General features: G+C 39.4%; 4 non-coding genes and 1 pseudogene across 4 annotated transcripts; all 5 read right to left on the bottom strand.

The window, feature by feature from the left end:
- Positions 1-5,566: 5,566 nt before the first annotated feature.
- Positions 5,567-8,333, bottom strand: LOC138914469 (large subunit ribosomal RNA; annotated as a pseudogene).
- Positions 8,334-8,731: 398 nt separating this feature from the next.
- On the bottom strand, positions 8,732-8,910 carry LOC138914472 (5.8S ribosomal RNA). The gene has a single exon (XR_011420319.1). It is a non-coding gene; the product is annotated as a 5.8S ribosomal RNA (ribosomal RNA).
- Positions 8,911-9,533: 623 nt separating this feature from the next.
- On the bottom strand, positions 9,534-11,528 carry LOC138914474 (small subunit ribosomal RNA). The gene has a single exon (XR_011420321.1). It is a non-coding gene; the product is annotated as a small subunit ribosomal RNA (ribosomal RNA).
- Positions 11,529-16,519: 4,991 nt separating this feature from the next.
- LOC138914468 (large subunit ribosomal RNA) lies at positions 16,520-20,476 on the bottom strand. The gene has a single exon (XR_011420317.1). It is a non-coding gene; the product is annotated as a large subunit ribosomal RNA (ribosomal RNA).
- A 398-nt stretch (positions 20,477-20,874) lies between these two features.
- Positions 20,875-21,053, bottom strand: LOC138914471 (5.8S ribosomal RNA). The gene has a single exon (XR_011420318.1). It is a non-coding gene; the product is annotated as a 5.8S ribosomal RNA (ribosomal RNA).
- Positions 21,054-21,573: the final 520 nt, after the last annotated feature.

The following is a 21,573-nucleotide window of genomic DNA, read 5'->3' as shown; positions in this document are numbered from 1 at the left end:
TCCGAAGCTTATTTAACGTGGCGTGTTCCACACTGAAGGGATTACAACCACGGCACTCTTATACACCCACAAGTGAGTGTATAGTGCAATGTGTCTAGGTTAAGCGCCAGACCCAACGCCCCGGACTAGAAGCTATAGCTATGTACATAGCAACCACCCCGGTAGCAATTCGAATGCTTACTTGTCGGGCAAGCATTCCCCCTTGCTGAGGAGCGGGATCTATCTAAATCCCTACTGATCTTTGGGTCACAGCACCCGAGTTGTATGACGCAACTCCACGTCGAACCCGAAGGCTCTACCCGCATATGGGTATCAACCACAGCCACCACGATACTCCCACATGGGGGCCAACCTCAATGAGCAGCCTTGGACAGCTGCTCAACCCGTGGTACCGAAATTACAGGCTCGGTAGGCCTCACCCCTGAAGCTCCGACAAGCTCGGATAGGGCACCCATGTCATATTAGTCGCCTCCTACGACAGCTATGACAAGCTGTGGTAGAATTCTTCGCCGCTAGCCACACAGCAGGAGTTGATTGGGCTAAGCCCAGCGCCTGTGGTTCATCCATCCGCTGCATCCGTCCTACGCCTTGAAAAGGCAGCATCCGCGAAGACTCCTAGGAGACGCATCCGTTCTGGGGTCTCTACTACTCCCGCGACGATCCATCTTCCCTGGTCCTGGACAATTCCGAGAGCATCGAGGTCACGCATTCGTTGTACAGCCGGCATTCACATAATACGTGAAGCCAGCTCTCGTCAGCCTCCCCACATGAGCATGCGGTCGTGGTGCTGAGAGTCCTGCCGTGTAAGAATGCGTTTAGCGACCCGTGTCCTGTCAGTAAGAATCCGGCTTTTAGAGTAAAGACAAAGTCTTTCCTCTTGTAGACAAACGCTGCCTCTGGGAAGAATTCGCGAGTCACATGCCCGTGATCGCGTTATCCCATCTGAGTTGCCACTCATTTAGCAGACTTTCGTCTAGCAGAGCCATCTTGTCCTTCCAGCTCATCCCGGTCATATCCAGTCCATGAAGCCAGTCGTTGGTATCCAGGGGAATTTCCTTCCGAAGTTTGAACTTCAAAGCAGACCGATGAGCGTCCAGATCCATTGGAGGAGCACCAGCAAGCACCTGCAGTGCCACCGTGGACACTGTGCGGCATACCGGTAGGCATCCCAAAAGGATGGTCCTCTGGCACGAGGTGAGGAGTTTTAGGGATTTACCCCTACTCACCGCCTTGTACCAGACCGAGGCACCAAAGAGTGCACATGGCATCATGAGTCCCCTATATATGGTCCTCTTTGCGCGGGAACTGAGTCCCCAATCGACTCGAAGCACCCGTGCTAGCCCTGCGACAAGTCCAGACAGCCGATCTCGAAGTGTCGAGATATGCGGTAGAAAGCTCAACGCTCGCCGACTAGGATGCCAAGGTACCGGCATTTGATGACGTACGGTAGGCTTGTTCCAGCAAAACGCACCGTCGGTCTCCTTTGTTGCGAAAGCTTCCCTTTCAGCAACATGATTGCCGTCTTGCTGGTGGACACACTCACTCCAACTTCAGATCCCCAGGCTCCCACGATGCTCATCAACTGCTCGCCTTTTCGCTCCAGATCGGCACGGGAATTCCCGTCGACGAAAAGTAGCAAGTCATCTGCATACGCGCTCACAGCACAATGTGGCTCTAAGCGCTGAAGCAGCACATCCATCAGAAGGTTCCAAATGAATGGACCACTAATGGACCCTTGCGGGCAGCCCCGTGTGACCGAGACTGTGGCTGCTTCATACCTGCTGATGATGCTTGCCCTTCGGCCGGAGAAGTAGCTTTTCCACAAGCTTATCTCACGACAGCCGACGTCGACAAGCCGATTGAGTACTGCGCTCCACTCCACATTGTCAAATGCTCCCTTGAAATCGACAAAGATTCCAAGGACGTATCGCGACGTGGTGTTGGCGACTGTGGTTGAGGCATGCCTCCAGGCATCCTCCACGCAGCGTCCAGGCCGAAATCCAAACTGCCATCTGCATCCATCCGGTAGCACCTCCTTGAGTCGATTCACCATGAGTCCTTCGAGCACCTTTCCGAACACTGGCAAAAGGCATATGCCACGATAGGACGAAGGATCGCTCCTGTCCTTGTCGGGCCCCTTTACCAGCGGTATCACTCTCGGGTGTTTCCACTCGTCAGGGAAGTATCCTTCCGAGAGGCATCGAGAGTACAGCGACGTCAGGTGCTCCGGAATGGCACGCCATACCTCCTTGACGATGCCACCCGTGATGCCATCCATACCCGGAGATCTCCGACTTTTCAGCCTGGAGACGCAGGTCGCCACCTCGAAGGATTCGAGAATTGGCGGTGCACCAGGGTGTACGTCCACGCGTGCAGTCGACTCCGCAACTGGAAAAAAGTTGCGAAGAAGCACGTTTGCGCAGTCGAGCCAATTTACGACAAGCGCGCCGTTCGACCGAAGACATCCGAGATCGGTTGTCTTCTTCCGGCCTCGGCATATTCGGTAGACATGCCCCCATGGATCATCTTTGTGCCGTCCCACGAAGTCCCGCCAGTTTTGCTCCTTTGTCGTCAGGATAAGCTTCTTGTACTGGGCTGAAGCAAGCCTCAGACCAGCAGCAAGTTGCCCAGCGTCATCGGTGCCACTCCGACGAGCTTCCTGCAGCCTCCGCCTCAGTCTCCGGACCTCTTGGCGTTTGGTACTTAGTTCAGGATTCCACCATATTACTTTTCTCCTTTCTGCAGGTATCCTGCGCCCCATCACTCTGTCGCACACGTCCTGTACGGTAGAGCGGAGGGCAGACACTCGTTCATCCAACGGCGATTCCTCCAGTTCCTCGAGACCTCCCGCTGCACTCCTCAATTCTTCACCGAATCTTCGCCAACTTACATTGGAGAGTCTCCATTGCGGTACCGGAGCTAGGCTCTCAACGGCCCTATTGGGATCTGGGGTAACCTCAACAGTGATAATGTTGTGGTCACTGAGATCCCAGAAGTCTACTCTCCACTCGAACATAGCCCATGCTCGCGCTGCTTCGTTGGCAAAGGTCACGTCGATATCGCTACTGGAGCGAATATTATCAAACGTGAACACCTGGCTGGCTGTGTTGAGCACACAGGCACCGCTTGCGATGATCCACTCGGTCAAGTGCTGTCCCCGTTCGCGGCGCAGACTATCTCCAGAGTTGGGTGGAGATTTACTGAACCACATGGGGGACACGGCGTTAGCATCTATTCCGAGGATTGTCGGTGTCGTGCTGGCTAACAGCAGGACCGAATCCAGGTAGTCGGTGTAGGGCTCCAGAGCAGCTCTATGCCGGCAGTATGCGGAGGCCAGAAAGATAGTGCCGTATCTTCCCGTGACACTCACGCACACTCCGTACTCCGTCGTCAGGCTCTCGATGGGCATGCAGATGGCGCTTGCATCATCCACTATGATGGCGGCTTTCCTCCTTCTGTCGGCGAAGATCCTCATCCCTCCAGGGAGTCCAGTGATCCTTTGGGCTGCGTCCACGTAGGGCTCCTGGACTAGTGCGAACAGGTGGCCAGCATCTCTCACCCGCTTGGCAAGCTCGATGAAAGCGCAGCGGCCTCTACCACAATTCGCTTGGATGAAACTAAACATATTAGTGTCTAGCTTGCACCCTCGCTAGCAGTGCGCCATAGATCGGGCAACCACCCGAGAGCATGAAGTGCCCTGAGGGTAGCCCCTTATGGCGGCAGTTTCGGCAGTCCACCGGGTTCCTGCACTGCGCCGCGACGTGGTCGTCCTGTCCGCACTGGCGGCAGACCTGATTTTTGTTCCGGCAGTCGACCAGTTTGTGGTCGAAACCTAGGCATCTATGACATGCGTAGGTGCGCACCTGTGAACGGCATCTGTACGAGAACCACTTCACGTACACTCTGCCTTCCAAAACGGCCAGCGCCTGGTCGTTTACCTCCAGCGTCACATTAATTGTGGCGCCGTTTTCGGCTGACCAGGGCTTTGTGGCCAGGACTACCGCCTTCTGGAAGTCCTTCATGGACCATCCCTCGAAGTTCTTCTCCTTCAGCTCCATCATGAACTCCTCGTGCCCGATAGTGGTGTCCACGTCCTGGACGATCACCCGGGGCTTCGCGGCGGTGTTCTGCGACACCTTGAGGCCAACTTCGGCGAACTTGGCGGATGCGACGACCTTTGTCATCTCCGCCTGAGATGGCGTGCGAATAATCGCGCCGCCCCTCTTGAGTTCTCGCACCTCGTGCACCCTAACGCCCAGGGCGGGCGCAACCTCTTTGCGGATTTTGTCCGCAATCTGTCGTCCCGAAAGTGCCGGGTCGTCACAAGCAACGACCGCGGACCACGTTTCGCGAATGGCGCTTCGTGGTGCGGCTACAGGGGCAGCAGGTTGCGCCGCGAGGTGCGCGCCTCGTGCAGCGGTGGCTGCGTAGGAGGCAACCGAAGCGACCGGTGTCAGTGCTGGCTGTCTCCTGGCACGATCTTCCAACACTCCAAATTGCACCATCATGGCAGCGATGACCTCCTCATACCGATTTATCGTCTCCTGGATTTCCCCTGCCAACCGCGGGGTGGTCGCCGAGGAAACGAGTGCCTTCGAGTGAGCTATGCGGATATCCGCTAGCACTCCCGCGATGGCACCGCTACCCTTCATCACCCTCTCCGTTATGGAGAGCACGGGTGCTGGGGCAACAAACGTTGCAGCGTTGTCAGCGGCAGCTGCAGGGACATTTGCGGCTGGCTTCACGGCGGTGACTCCATATGCGGCAGCATTCCCGGCGGCATTTTCGGCGGCACTCTCGGCGACATTTCCAGTGGCATTTCCGGCGGCGTTCGCTACTGCGATCGCAGCGGCCTTCGCAGCAGCCTTCGCGGTGGCCTTCATTGCGGCGAGTTTAGCGACGATGGACTGAGACTCGTCGTCAGCTACCGGTGCAGCTGGGTGCGTCGGCATCTCAAGGGACGATGGTGCGTCCTCTTCCTCGAATGGCTCCGGCGTGTCCTGCGCACCACCCACGGCGACCACCTTCGCACGCGATGCCTCCCTCGGCGTCGCCTTGTGCCCCTTGCCACGCTTGCGTCCTCTTCCACCGCGGGTTGAGCTACACGCGCGACTGCTGCCACTCTCGCTTCCCGACTCGGCAAGCTCCATTTTGGTGATAGATGATGCCATCTATCGGCCAAAACCCTAACTAAAAATTTAGTTAAGTTGGGACTTACACCCGTTTCTCTTTTCGCTGATCCGGTAGCCCGATCAGCTGATTTGCTGATGCTCCGATGCTTGAACCACTTAGCGAGACACACACTATTAGCCGAGTTCCACACCCAACAGCTGTTACCAGGCGGTCTGTGCCTAAATAAGGCAAACGCCTCTCTCGAAGAGAGCGTCTCTCTCACCACGCACGTGGTGCGATGGAAAATTCCCGAATGGAAAAACGCGAATTTCCCACTGTCCGCACACTTTTTCACTCAGAAACACGCACAACGTATTTGCACACGCGAAATACAAATTTCGACACTATTTGCAGCACCGTGGCTAGCGTATTACCGCAGATATTCGATTTCCTCGCGGAGCGTACGAAAAACACGTCTACTCCCGTGAGCAATCCAAAATCGACTGTGAGTAGATAGGGACAGTAGGAATCTCGTTAATCCATTCATGCGCGTCACTAATTAGATGACGAGGCATTTGGCTACCTTAAGAGAGTCATAGTTACTCCCGCCGTTGACCCGCGCTTACTTGAATTTCTTCACTTTGACATTCAGAGCACTGGGCAGAAATCACATTGTGTCAACACCCGCTAGGGCCATCACAATGCTTTGTTTTAATTAGACAGTCGGATTCCCCAAGTCCGTGCCAGTTCTGAATTGATTGTTAATTGATAATCGTTATAATTAATAAGAACTAATTGGTTTGACCCAATTAGTATTCTTAAAAATTTTAGCAAGAAAGTTCCACAATTGGCTACGTAACTAACTATCCGGGGAACAAGTAACTAACATAAATGCTAGAAACTCTATTTACCCAGAACGAGCACATAAACCATGTTATTGTTTCCCAATCAAGCCCGACTATCTCAATCTTCAGAGCCAATCCTTATCCCGAAGTTACGGATCTAATTTGCCGACTTCCCTTACCTACATTATTCTATCGACTAGAGACTCTTCACCTTGGAGACCAGCTGCGGATATTGGTACGGCCTGTTGAGAAGTTTGCGTGTCCCCACCATAAATTTTCAAGGTCCGAGGAGAAAATATCGACACAACAGTATATGTCATGCTCTTCTAGCCCATCTACCATATCTCTCTGCGAAAGACTTCCATGGTAGTACGGCTATAAAACAGAAAAGAAAACTCTTCCGATATCTCTCGACGGCTTCTTTATGGTCGTTCCTGTTGCCAGGATGAGCACGAGGCCCATATTTAATAACAAACGGATACTCAACAGGTTACGGAATTGGAACCGTATTCCCTTTCGTTCAAAATTATTCAAGTATATTATATTAGCTTGATTTGTATATATTGCGTTTTTGGTTTTACTTGAAAATTTTCGGCTTTCGCCTTGAACTTAGGACCGACTAACTCGTGATCAACCACTGTTCACACGAAACCCTTCTCCACTTCAGTCCTCCAAGGTCTCATTCGATTATTTGCTACTACCACCAAGATCTGTACCAATGGCAGCTCCATGCAGGCTTACGCCAAACACTTCTACGCATACCATTGTACCTTCCTACTCACTAAAGTTTCAAAATTTATATCACAAGTAATATAAATCATCTACTTTAGCGGTAATGTATAGGTATACAACTTAAGCGCCATCCATTTTAAGGGCTAGTTGCTTCGGCAGGTGAGTTGTTACACACTCCTTAGCGGATTTCGACTTCCATGATCACCGTCCTGCTGTTTTAAGCAACCAACGCCTTTCATGGTATCTGCATGAGTTGTTAATTTGGGCACCGTAACATTACGTTTGGTTCATCCCACAGCGCCAGTTCTGCTTACCAAAAGTGGCCCACTGGGCACATTATATCATAACCTTAAACTTCATATCAAGAAAGTTAAGGTTCTTACCCATTTAAAGTTTGAGAATAGGTTAAGATCGTTTCGACCCTAAGGCCTCTAATCATTCGCTTTACCAGATAAGATTATTTTATATAATATTAAAATGCACCAGCTATCCTGAGGGAAACTTCGGAAGGAACCAGCTACTAGATGGTTCGATTGGTCTTTCGCCCCTATACTCAATTCTGACAATCGATTTGCACGTCAGAACTGTTTCGGTCTTCCATCAGGGTTTCCCCTGACTTCAACCTGATCAAGTATAGTTCACCATCTTTCGGGTCACAGCATATATGCTCAAGGTACGTTCCAGTTAGAGGCATAAATAATATAAATATCATTATACATAACTATATAGAACGCCCCGGGATTGTGTTAATTAGCTATAAATAGTTAAAAAACTAATCCCATTATTAGTCAAGTTAATTACGCTATTAGGTTTATATCCCAATAACTTGCACATATGTTAGACTCCTTGGTCCGTGTTTCAAGACGGGTCCCGAAGGTATCCTGAATCTTTCGCATTGTTAATCCTACAAGTGCATATAATAAACACAAAAATCAATGATAATCATGCCATTATATAATTCCGAAAAATTAACGCACTGTATTCATATAAATCTATCAGCACTTTATCAAATTAATAACATTTATTCTGTGTTAAAATGCAAGCAATTTAATTTGAATAAACTATAAGTTATATTTTATGATAAATTTGGTATGCTAATAGATTACAATGTCCTTATATGGAAAAAATGCACACTATTATCATAATATTGTTTAAATATTACAATTTTAATGATGAATTTTCCATAACGGATATTCAGGTTCATCGGGCTTAACCTCTAAGCAGTTTCACGTACTGTTTAACTCTCTATTCAGAGTTCTTTTCAACTTTCCCTCACGGTACTTGTTTACTATCGGTCTCATGGTTATATTTAGTTTTAGATGGAGTTTACCACCCACTTAGTGCTGCACTATCAAGCAACACGACTCTTTGGAAACATCATCTAGTAATCATTAACGTTATACGGGCCTGGCACCCTCTATGGGTAAATGGCCTCATTTAAGAAGGACTTAAATCGTTAATTTCTCATACTAGAATATTGACGCTCCATACACTGCATCTCACATTTGCCATATAGACAAAGTGACTTAGTGCTGAACTGATTTCTTTTCGCTCGCCGCTACTAAGAAAATCCTTGTTAGTTTCTTTTCCTCCCCTAATTAATATGCTTAAATTCAGGGGGTAGTCCCATATGAGTTGAGGTTGTATATAACTTTTATTTGCAATTAATTCTTTATATATAATGATAAAACATTTTATTAAATTCGTTTAAAGCTGACGTATATATATATTAATGGCATTTATTTGTAACGAATTAACGAAGAATAATAATATTGTCAACGTTTTTCATATTTCAAATCATTAATAAGAGACAATTCTAGATAATATTTTATGCTAGACATTTCTCAGTATTATTTGATTGAAAAAGAAAATATTCCTCTTCGTTTTTCTCAAAGTTTAATTACTATTGTGAGATAATGTTTTTCATATATTTGTTAATATTATGAATAAAATAATTAAATTATTTTTATCCAATAATATACCATATGCTTATAAAATTTTATTATAAAATTTGTATAAACAACTTAATTAGCATAGTCTTACAACCCTCAACCATATGTAGTCCAAGCAGCACTATAAAATTAATTAAAGTACATAACAGCATGGACTGCGATATGCGTTCAAAATGTCGATGTTCATGTGTCCTGCAGTTCACACGATGACGCACAGTTTGCTGCGTTCTTCATCGACCCATGAGCCGAGTGATCCACCGCTTAGAGTTTTATAATATTGGTTTTAAATTTGGTCAAATATGTTTTTATTGAAAGAAATTAAAAATACACCATTTTACTGGCATATATCAATTCCTTCAATAAATGTATTTATATACCTAAAATAAATGCTGCGAAATGTCTTAGTTTTATATAAACAATATATATCAAAGTATTATTTGTAATGGCATTTGTTTGTTAATATATATTGATAATTTTATATAAAACATTAACCTGAAACCAGGTACAACATTGTATATTTTAGGTTGTTGCATTATCCAATGTATGATCATCATCAAATTAGTTGGCCAATACATCTCGCAACGCGTGTATATTATGGTCCATATACACACAAAAGTTTATAATAAATATATAAAATATATTTTATTATATTAATAATTCGATTTGCTTGTTCGAATTTTATGTTTGTTTCTATTTAATTTATTTGTAATAATATTATATTATTACAATATTTCGATTTGCTTGTTCGAAATTTATTTGATCTTTTACTTTTAAGATCATATTTTTGGTATAATTATTATTATAATTATTATGTATATATATATATATATTGGTAATTTGTATTAAATTTGTATTAACAAATTTTTTTATTAACGGTAAGGATATTATACAATAATGATCCTTCCGCAGGTTCACCTACGGAAACCTTGTTACGACTTTTACTTCCTCTAAATAATCAAGTTCGGTCAACTTTTGCGAAACAACCGTAACACACAAGGCGTCACAGTGATCACGTCCGGAGACCTCACTAAATAATTCAATCGGTAGTAGCGACGGGCGGTGTGTACAAAGGGCAGGGACGTAATCAATGCGAGTTAATGACTCACACTTACTGGGAATTCCAAGTTCATGTGAACAGTTTCAGTTCACAATCCCAAGCATGAAAGTGGTTCAGCGGTTTACCCGGACCTCTCGGTCTAGGAAATACACGTTGATACTTTCATTGTAGCGCGCGTGCAGCCCAGGACATCTAAGGGCATCACAGACCTGTTATTGCTCAATCTCATTATTGCTAGACGCAATTTGTCCATTTAAGAAGCTAGTGTCCTTATAATGGGACAAACCAACAGGTACGGCTCCACTTATATAAACACATTCAAACACAATAAACATTTTACTGCCACCATGAATGAAGGCTATATAAGCTTCAACACCATAATCCTGAAGATATCTATTTAATATATTTGAGTCTCGTTCGTTATCGGAATTAACCAGACAAATCACTCCACGAACTAAGAACGGCCATGCACCACCACCCATAGATTCGAGAAAGAGCTATCAATCTGTCTTACACACTTATGTTCGGACCTGGTAAGTTTTCCCGTGTTGAGTCAAATTAAGCCGCAGGCTCCACTCCTGGTGGTGCCCTTCCGTCAATTCCTTTAAGTTTCAGCTTTGCAACCATACTTCCCCCGGAGCCCAAAAGCTTTGGTTTCCCGGGAAGCGACTGAGAGAGCCATAAAAGTAGCTACACCCAATTGCTAGCTGGCATCGTTTATGGTTAGAACTAGGGCGGTATCTGATCGCCTTCGAACCTCTAACTTTCGTTCTTGATTAATGAAAACATCTTTGGCAAATGCTTTCGCTTAAGTTAGTCTTACGACGGTCCAAGAATTTCACCTCTCGCGTCGTAATACTAATGCCCCCAAACTGCTTCTATTAATCATTACCTCTTGATCTGAAAACCAATGAAAGCAGAACAGAGGTCTTATTTCATTATCCCATGCACAGAATATTCAGGCATTTGAAGCCTGCTTTAAGCACTCTAATTTGTTCAAAGTAATTGTACCGGCCCACAATAACACTCGTTTAAGAGCACTAATGCAGGTTTTTAAATAGGAGGAACATATGAAAAAATACAAGTATTTAAACACATATAAGAACTCCACCGGTAATACGCTTACATACATAAAGGTATAGTACTAACCACAATTGTAAGTTGTACTACCCGTATGAAGCACAAGTTCAACTACGAACGTTTTAACCGCAACAACTTTAATATACGCTATTGGAGCTGGAATTACCGCGGCTGCTGGCACCAGACTTGCCCTCCAATTGGTCCTTGTTAAAGGATTTAAAGTGTACTCATTCCAATTACAGGGCCTCGGATATGAGTCCTGTATTGTTATTTTTCGTCACTACCTCCCCGAGCTGGGAGTGGGTAATTTACGCGCCTGCTGCCTTCCTTAGATGTGGTAGCCGTTTCTCAGGCTCCCTCTCCGGAATCGAACCCTGATTCCCCGTTACCCGTTGCAACCATGGTAGTCCTAGATACTACCATCAAAAGTTGATAGGGCAGACATTTGAAAGATCTGTCGTCGGTACAAGACCATACGATCTGCATGTTATCTAGAGTTCAACCAATATAACGATCTTGCGATCGCTTGGTTTTAGCCTAATAAAAGCACATGTCCCATAAGGTTCATGTTTTAATTGCATGTATTAGCTCTAGAATTACCACAGTTATCCAAGTAACTGTTAACGATCTAAGGAACCATAACTGATATAATGAGCCTTTTGCGGTTTCACTTTTAATTCGTGTGTACTTAGACATGCATGGCTTAATCTTTGAGACAAGCATATAACTACTGGCAGGATCAACCAGAATAATGTTTTCGTTCATATTTCATTCATATTTTTTGAATAGAAATTAGTAATATAAATATAATAGATTTTATTTCCATTTTATATGTTCGGTTTTTCTTAAATATTGATTTTAATTCAATATTTTTTTTTTGCTTTGTGAAATAATTCTATTTTAATTCGAATACGGCCATTTTTATATGGCATTCGTATACGTTCTTTAATTTTTACTTGTTTCGCCACTAATATAACAAGTTTATAATTGATGTTAAAGAAAAAGTACAACTTTTTTATAACACAATTTTCAATATATATTGTTCTTTCTATAAGTTTTTATTATATTATATATACATATTTCATTCTAAAATATCATTTTTGTTCAACATACATAATTATTGTATCCACACATGTACAATTTTTGTTTAACCAATATAAATATTGAGTTAAATCATTTGCATTTTGATGATAAATTTAAAATTTATCTTTTCCATATAACTCTCTGGTAATATATGATATAAAACCGAGCGCATATGAAATTATTTTGATCACTAATATTGCAATTATATTTTATTATAATGCTTTTTGTAAACACATTGTACCGGCAAGCGATACTCTGTGCCCAAACGACAGGGGATATAATAATTTAATATAAATTATCATATATACCTGCCACCAAAGATTAACGATAAAAGTCGGAAACAATTTGTTATTCTATATATAATAGAAACTTGACCTCTGTTTCACCTTATTATCATGGGTTTATAATATTAACCGCGTAGCCAAGTCTTAATTTCATTTAAGAAACAAATTTATACGGATAATATTTTGATTTTAATATATGTTGTTCTATTGATAACAAAAGTATATATTATAATATATTTTGTTCAATAGTAGATGGACTACTTACTGTACCATCCTTATTTTTTATTATTATTGATATACATTATATTGACAACAGCATATGATATTCATATGGTTTGTTCAATAATTAATTGGTGGACAACCACTGACCATCCTATAGTAGTTTTTGGCCACGACGTCTAAATATCGAAATTATTTAATTCCGTTTGCCACCCATACGATAGATATTAACTATCTATAATAATAATGTGTACGCATAAAATATTATATGTATATATATAGACCAACAGACAAGCACTTCACCCTATAGTAGTTTTTGGCCACGACGTCTATATATCGGGCATATTTAATTCTCTTTGCCACCCAACCAAAGATATTCACTTTTTTATATAAAGTATTATTTGATCATATTAATATAACCAATTATTTCTGCCATATTCATATAATTTCTTTATGAATTATTTTTTGGTCATATCCATATAATCTATATGCCGTATCCATATAATGAATACGGCATATCCATACAACTAGCCATATTTGTATGTCAATGTATATTTTATTATACATTTTTTTTCTTTATACATATAATATGGTATTTCCATATCGCTATAATTGAATTATATGTATAAGATATCATTTATATATAGCATTGCCAAAATAATATGATAAACATAAATTTTGAACAATACGGCCGGTCGGCGAGCACTGCCTCCCTATATATGTTTTTGGCCACGACGTCTAAATATTGGGTATTTTTCGTACTGCGGCCCCGGTGTATGTAAATTGGGCATATTTCGTACTGATGCCAACATATCTATATGACTCATTATTTTCTTCCATATCAATATAACTTCTTTTATTTCCATATTCAAGTAATTTCTTTATTTGCCATATCAATTTAAAATATTTTTTGGTCATATTTATATAATCTATATGCCGTAGCCATATAATGAATACGGCATATCCATACAACTAGCCATATTTGTATGTCAATGTATATTTTATTATACATTTTTTTTCTTTATACATATAATATGGTATTTCCATATCGCTATAATTGAATTATATGTATAAGATATCATTTATATATAGCATTGCCAAAATAATATGATAAACATAAATTTTGAACAATACGGCCGGTCGGCGAGCACTGCCTCCCTATATATGTTTTTGGCCACGACGTCTAAATATTGGGTATTTTTCGTACTGCGGCCCCGGTGTATGTAAATTGGGCATATTTCGTACTGATGCCAACATATCTATATGACTCATTATTTTCTTCCATATCAATATAACTTCTTTTATTTCCATAATCAAGTAATTTCTTTATTTGCCATATCAATATAAAATATTTTTTGGTCATATTTATATAATCTATATGCCGTATCCATATAATGAATACGGCATATCCATACAACTAGCCATATTAGTATGTCAATGTATATTTTATTATACATTTTTTTTCTTTATACATATAATATGGTATTTCCATATCGCTATAATTGAATTATATGTATAAGATATCATTTATATATAGCATTGCCAAAATAATATGATAAACATAAATTTTGAACAATACGGCCGGTCGGCGAGCACTGCCTCCCTATATATGTTTTTGGCCACGACGTCTAAATATTGGGTATTTTTCGTACTGCGGCCCCGGTGTATGTAAATTGGGCATATTTCGTACTGATGCCAACATATCTATATGACTCATTATTTTCTTCCATATCAATATAACTTCTTTTATTTCCATATTCAAGTAATTTCTTTATTTGCCATATCAATATAAAATATTTTTTGGTCATATTTATATAATCTATATGCCGTATCCATATAATGAATACGGCATATCCATACAACTAGCCATATTTGTATGTCAATGTATATTTTATTATACATTTTTTTTCTTTATACATATAATATGGTATTTCCATATCGCTATAATTGAATTATATGTATAAGATATCATTTATATATAGCATTGCCAAAATAATATGATAAACATAAATTTTGAACAATACGGCCGGTCGGCGAGCACTGCCTCCCTATATATGTTTTTGGCCACGACGTCTAAATATTGGGTATTTATCGTACTGCGGCTCCGGTGTATGTAAATTGGGCATATTTCGTACTGATGCCACCATATCCATATAACTTATTTTTTGTTCTATATCTATATAATTAATTTTTTTTCCATACCTATAACTATTAAACTAATTTTTTTCCATATCCATACTTGAACTTATTATTTTTCCCATATCCATATAACTCGTTTTTTCCATATCCACACTAGAATTTAGTATTTATCCCATATCCATATAAATCATTATTTACCATATCAATATAAATAATATTTTTCCATATTCATACTAGAACTTATTATTTCTTTAATATTCATATAACTCAATATTTTTTCATATCCATACTAGAACTTATTCTTTTTCCCATATCCATACTAGAACTTATAAATTTTCCCATATTCATATAACTAATTTTTTTCATATCCATACTAGAACATTATATTTTTGCCATATCTCTACAACTCATTTTATTCCATATCCATACTAGAACTTATTATTTCTTTAATATCCATATAACTTAATATTTTTCCATATCCATACCAGAACTTTTTATTTTTCCCATATCCATAGAACTAATTTTTTTCATATCCATACTAGAACCTAATTTTCTTCCTATATCCATATAACTTATTATTTACTATTACAATATAATTAATTTTTTCCATATCCATACTAGAGCTTATTATCTCTTCAATATCCATAAAACTCAATATTTTTTCATATCCATACTAGAACTGATTATTTTTCCCATATCCATACTAGAACTCAGTATTCTTCCCATATCCATACTACAACTTAGTATTTTTCCCATATGCATATAACTCATTATTTAGCATATCAATATAACTAATTTTTTTCCATATCCATACTAGAACTTATTATTTCTTTAATATCCATATAACTCAATATTTTTTCATATCCATACTAGAACTTATCATTTTTCCCATATTCATATAACTCATTTTTCCATATCCATACTAGAACTCTGTATTCTTTTCCATATCCATATAACTCATTTTTTTTTTCATATCCATACTAGAACTTATTATTTTTCCCATATCCACATAACTCATTTTTTTCATATCCATACTAGAACTTGTTATTTTTCCCATATCCATATAACTCATTTTTTTCATATCCATACTAGAACTTAATATTATTTTCATATCCATATAACTCATGTTTGGACTTGGAATATTTTTATACACGTCACTAATAGGATGACGATTCAATCATCTATTTTAAGAGGAACATTGACTTGCATATGTCTCTTACTTGCATGTTCGGACTTAGAATATTTTTATACACGTCACTAATAGGATGACGATTCAGTTGGCTACCTTAAGAGGTACATATACTTGCATATGTCTCTTACTTGTATGTTCGGACTTAGAATATTTTTATACACGTCACTAATAGGATGACGATTCAGTTGGCTACCTTAAGAGGTACATATACTTGCATATGTCTCTTACTTGTATGTTCGGACTTAGAATATTTTTATACACGTCACTAATAGGATGACGATTCAGTTGGCTACCTTAAGAGGTACATATACTTGCATATGTCTCTTATTTGCATGTTCGGACTTAGAATATTTTTATACGCGTCACTAATAGGATGACGATTCAGTTGGCTACCTTAAGAGGTACATATACTTGCATATGTCTCTTATTTGTATGTTCGGACTTAGAATATTTTTATACACGTCACTAATAGGATGACGATTCAGTTGGCTACCTTAAGAGGTACATATACTTGCATATGTCTCTTACTTGTATGTTCGGACTTAGAATATTTGTATACACGTCACTAATAGGATGACGATTCAGTTGGCTACCTTAAGAAGTACATATACTTGCATATGTCTCTTATTTGCATGTTCGGACTTAGAATATTTTTATACGCGTCACTAATAGGATGACGATACATATGGCTACCATTGTTAAATATATTTAAATAAAATTTATTTAAATATAATTATTATTTTATATATATATATTTTATATATATATATATTCTGACTTAAAAAAGCCAAACAAAATAAACACAATTAAATTTATGTTTATTATCGAATCATCAAGCAAAGGATAAGCTTCAGTGGATCGCAGTATGGCAGCTGCTCAACCACTTACAACACCTTGCCTGTTACAAAAGTCGTTTACAATTGATTCTAGGCTTTGTCATTGTATTAAATAATGCTTTTATATGTAACTAGCGCGGCATCAGGTGATCGAAGATCCTCCCAATTTACTATGTTACAAATTACATTGGCATCACATCCATTGTCGTTTATAAAGTAAATTATAAACTTTAAATGGTTTAGAAGCCATACAATGCAAATTGCCCCTTATTTATCATTGCAGTCCAGCACGGATACGACCTTAGAGGCGTTCAGGCATAATCCAACGGACGTAGCGTCATACCACTGTTCGCTCGAACAAGTATTGTGCCATTGGTCCGTACCTGCGGTTCCTCTCGTACTACGCAGGAATGCTGTCGCAACAACGTTTTGTCATTAGTAGGGTAAAACTAACCTGTCTCACGACGGTCTAAACCCAGCTCACGTTCCCTTGCATGGGTGAACAATCCAACGCTTGGTGAATTTTGCTTCACAATGATAGGAAGAGCCGACATCGAAGGATCAAAAAGCGACGTCGCTATGAACGCTTGGCCGCCACAAGCCAGTTATCCCTATGGTAACTTTTCTGACACCTCTTGTTAAAAACTCTTTAAACCAAAAGGATCGATAGGCCGAGCTTTTGCTGTCCCTGTGTGTACTGAACACCGAGATCAAGTCAGCATTTGCCCTTTTGCTCTATGTGTGGTTTCTGTCCGCACTGAGCTGGCCTTGGGACACCTCCGTTATTATTTGAGAGATGTACCGCCCCAGTCAAACTCCCTACCTGGCAATGTCCTTGAATTGGATCATACCTGAGTAATTGGAGTTATACCAAATTTTCAAATCAAAAATACATAAATGCACCGTTTTATTAAAGAATTTGTTTGCGATTATATAACAAACTCGTGATACTTTGATCAAGAAGCTTGCATCAAAACCCAATACCATAAGATATAATAAATATATCCGTATAATGGCTAGGAAATGATACACGTTCCATTTAATCAAGTAAGTAAGGAAACAATAAGAGTAGTGGTATTTCATTGACGATACCAAACCGAAGTCTAATATCTCCCACTTATTCTACACCTCTTATGTCTCCTTACACTGCCAGATTAGAGTCAAGCTCAAAAGGGTCTTCTTTCCCCGCTAATTATTCCAAGCCCGTTCCCTTGGCTGTGGTTTCGCTAGATAGTAGATAGGGACAGTAGGAATCTCGTTAATCCATTCATGCGCGTCACTAATTAGATGACGAGGCATTTGGCTACCTTAAGAGAGTCATAGTTACTCCCGCCGTTGACCCGCGCTTACTTGAATTTCTTCACTTTGACATTCAGAGCACTGGGCAGAAATCACATTGTGTCAACACCCGCTAGGGCCATCACAATGCTTTGTTTTAATTAGACAGTCGGATTCCCCAAGTCCGTGCCAGTTCTGAATTGATTGTTAATTGATAATCGTTATAATTAATAAGAACTAATTGGTTTGACCCAATTAGTATTCTTAAAAATTTTAGCAAGAAAGTTCCACAATTGGCTACGTAACTAACTATCCGGGGAACAAGTAACTAACATAAATGCTAGAAACTCTATTTACCCAGAACGAGCACATAAACCATGTTATTGTTTCCCAATCAAGCCCGACTATCTCAATCTTCAGAGCCAATCCTTATCCCGAAGTTACGGATCTAATTTGCCGACTTCCCTTACCTACATTATTCTATCGACTAGAGACTCTTCACCTTGGAGACCAGCTGCGGATATTGGTACGGCCTGTTGAGAAGTTTGCGTGTCCCCACCATAAATTTTCAAGGTCCGAGGAGAAAATATCGACACAACAGTATATGTCATGCTCTTCTAGCCCATCTACCATATCTCTCTGCGAAAGACTTCCATGGTAGTACGGCTATAAAACAGAAAAGAAAACTCTTCCGATATCTCTCGACGGCTTCTTTATGGTCGTTCCTGTTGCCAGGATGAGCACGAGGCCCATATTTAATAACAAACGGATACTCAACAGGTTACGGAATTGGAACCGTATTCCCTTTCGTTCAAAATTATTCAAGTATATTATATTAGCTTGATTTGTATATATTGCGTTTTTGGTTTTACTTGAAAATTTTCGGCTTTCGCCTTGAACTTAGGACCGACTAACTCGTGATCAACCACTGTTCACACGAAACCCTTCTCCACTTCAGTCCTCCAAGGTCTCATTCGATTATTTGCTACTACCACCAAGATCTGTACCAATGGCAGCTCCATGCAGGCTTACGCCAAACACTTCTACGCATACCATTGTACCTTCCTACTCACTAAAGTTTCAAAATTTATATCACAAGTAATATAAATCATCTACTTTAGCGGTAATGTATAGGTATACAACTTAAGCGCCATCCATTTTAAGGGCTAGTTGCTTCGGCAGGTGAGTTGTTACACACTCCTTAGCGGATTTCGACTTCCATGATCACCGTCCTGCTGTTTTAAGCAACCAACGCCTTTCATGGTATCTGCATGAGTTGTTAATTTGGGCACCGTAACATTACGTTTGGTTCATCCCACAGCGCCAGTTCTGCTTACCAAAAGTGGCCCACTGGGCACATTATATCATAACCTTAAACTTCATATCAAGAAAGTTAAGGTTCTTACCCATTTAAAGTTTGAGAATAGGTTAAGATCGTTTCGACCCTAAGGCCTCTAATCATTCGCTTTACCAGATAAGATTATTTTATATAATATTAAAATGCACCAGCTATCCTGAGGGAAACTTCGGAAGGAACCAGCTACTAGATGGTTCGATTGGTCTTTCGCCCCTATACTCAATTCTGACAATCGATTTGCACGTCAGAACTGTTTCGGTCTTCCATCAGGGTTTCCCCTGACTTCAACCTGATCAAGTATAGTTCACCATCTTTCGGGTCACAGCATATATGCTCAAGGTACGTTCCAGTTAGAGGCATAAATAATATAAATATCATTATACATAACTATATAGAACGCCCCGGGATTGTGTTAATTAGCTATAAATAGTTAAAAAACTAATCCCATTATTAGTCAAGTTAATTACGCTATTAGGTTTATATCCCAATAACTTGCACATATGTTAGACTCCTTGGTCCGTGTTTCAAGACGGGTCCCGAAGGTATCCTGAATCTTTCGCATTGTTAATCCTACAAGTGCATATAATAAACACAAAAATCAATGATAATCATGCCATTATATAATTCCGAAAAATTAACGCACTGTATTCATATAAATCTATCAGCACTTTATCAAATTAATAACATTTATTCTGTGTTAAAATGCAAGCAATTTAATTTGAATAAACTATAAGTTATATTTTATGATAAATTTGGTATGCTAATAGATTACAATGTCCTTATATGGAAAAAATGCACACTATTATCATAATATTGTTTAAATATTACAATTTTAATGATGAATTTTCCATAACGGATATTCAGGTTCATCGGGCTTAACCTCTAAGCAGTTTCACGTACTGTTTAACTCTCTATTCAGAGTTCTTTTCAACTTTCCCTCACGGTACTTGTTTACTATCGGTCTCATGGTTATATTTAGTTTTAGATGGAGTTTACCACCCACTTAGTGCTGCACTATCAAGCAACACGACTCTTTGGAAACATCATCTAGTAATCATTAACGTTATACGGGCCTGGCACCCTCTATGGGTAAATGGCCTCATTTAAGAAGGACTTAAATCGTTAATTTCTCATACTAGAATATTGACGCTCCATACACTGCATCTCACATTTGCCATATAGACAAAGTGACTTAGTGCTGAACTGATTTCTTTTCGCTCGCCGCTACTAAGAAAATCCTTGTTAGTTTCTTTTCCTCCCCTAATTAATATGCTTAAATTCAGGGGGTAGTCCCATATGAGTTGAGGTTGTATATAACTTTTATTTGCAATTAATTCTTTATATATAATGATAAAACATTTTATTAAATTCGTTTAAAGCTGACGTATATATATATTAATGGCATTTATTTGTAACGAATTAACGAAGAATAATAATATTGTCAACGTTTTTCATATTTCAAATCATTAATAAGAGACAATTCTAGATAATATTTTATGCTAGACATTTCTCAGTATTCTTTGATTGAAAAAGAAAATATTCCTCTTCGTTTTTCTCAAAGTTTAATTACTATTGTGAGATAATGTTTTTCATATATTTGTTAATATTATGAATAAAATAATTAAATTATTTTTATCCAATAATATACCATATGCTTATAAAATTTTATTATAAAATTTGTATAAACAACTTAATTAGCATAGTCTTACAACCCTCAACCATATGTAGTCCAAGCAGCACTATAAAATTAATTAAAGTACATAACAGCATGGACTGCGATATGCGTTCAAAATGTCGATGTTCATGTGTCCTGCAGTTCACACGATGACGCACAGTTTGCTGCGTTCTTCATCGACCCATGAGCCGAGTGATCCACCGCTTAGAGTTTTATAATATTGGTTTTAAATTTGGTCAAATATGTTTTTATTGAAAGAAATTAAAAATACACCATTTTACTGGCATATATCAATTCCTTCAATAAATGTATTTATATACCTAAAATAAATGCTGCGAAATGTCTTAGTTTTATATAAACAATATATATCAAAGTATTATTTGTAATGGCATTTGTTTGTTAATATATATTGATAATTTTATATAAAACATTAACCTGAAACCAGGTACAACATTGTATATTTTAGGTTGTTGCATTATCCAATGTATGATCATCATCAAATTAGTTGGCCAATACATCTCGCAACGCGTGTATATTATGGTCCATATACACACAAAAGTTTATAATAAATATATAAAATATATTTTATTATCTTAATAATTCGATTTGCTTGTTCGAATTTTATGTTTGTTTCTATTTAATTTATTTGTAATAATATTATATTATTACAATATTTCGATTTGCTTGTTCGAAATTTATTTGATCTTTTACTTTTAAGATCATATTTTTTGT

Source organism: Drosophila takahashii, unplaced genomic scaffold (genome assembly GCF_030179915.1).
Source record: "Drosophila takahashii strain IR98-3 E-12201 unplaced genomic scaffold, DtakHiC1v2 scaffold_20, whole genome shotgun sequence".
NCBI lineage: Eukaryota > Metazoa > Arthropoda > Insecta > Diptera > Drosophilidae > Drosophila > Drosophila takahashii.
This window is presented reverse-complemented; position numbering and strand designations above follow the sequence as displayed.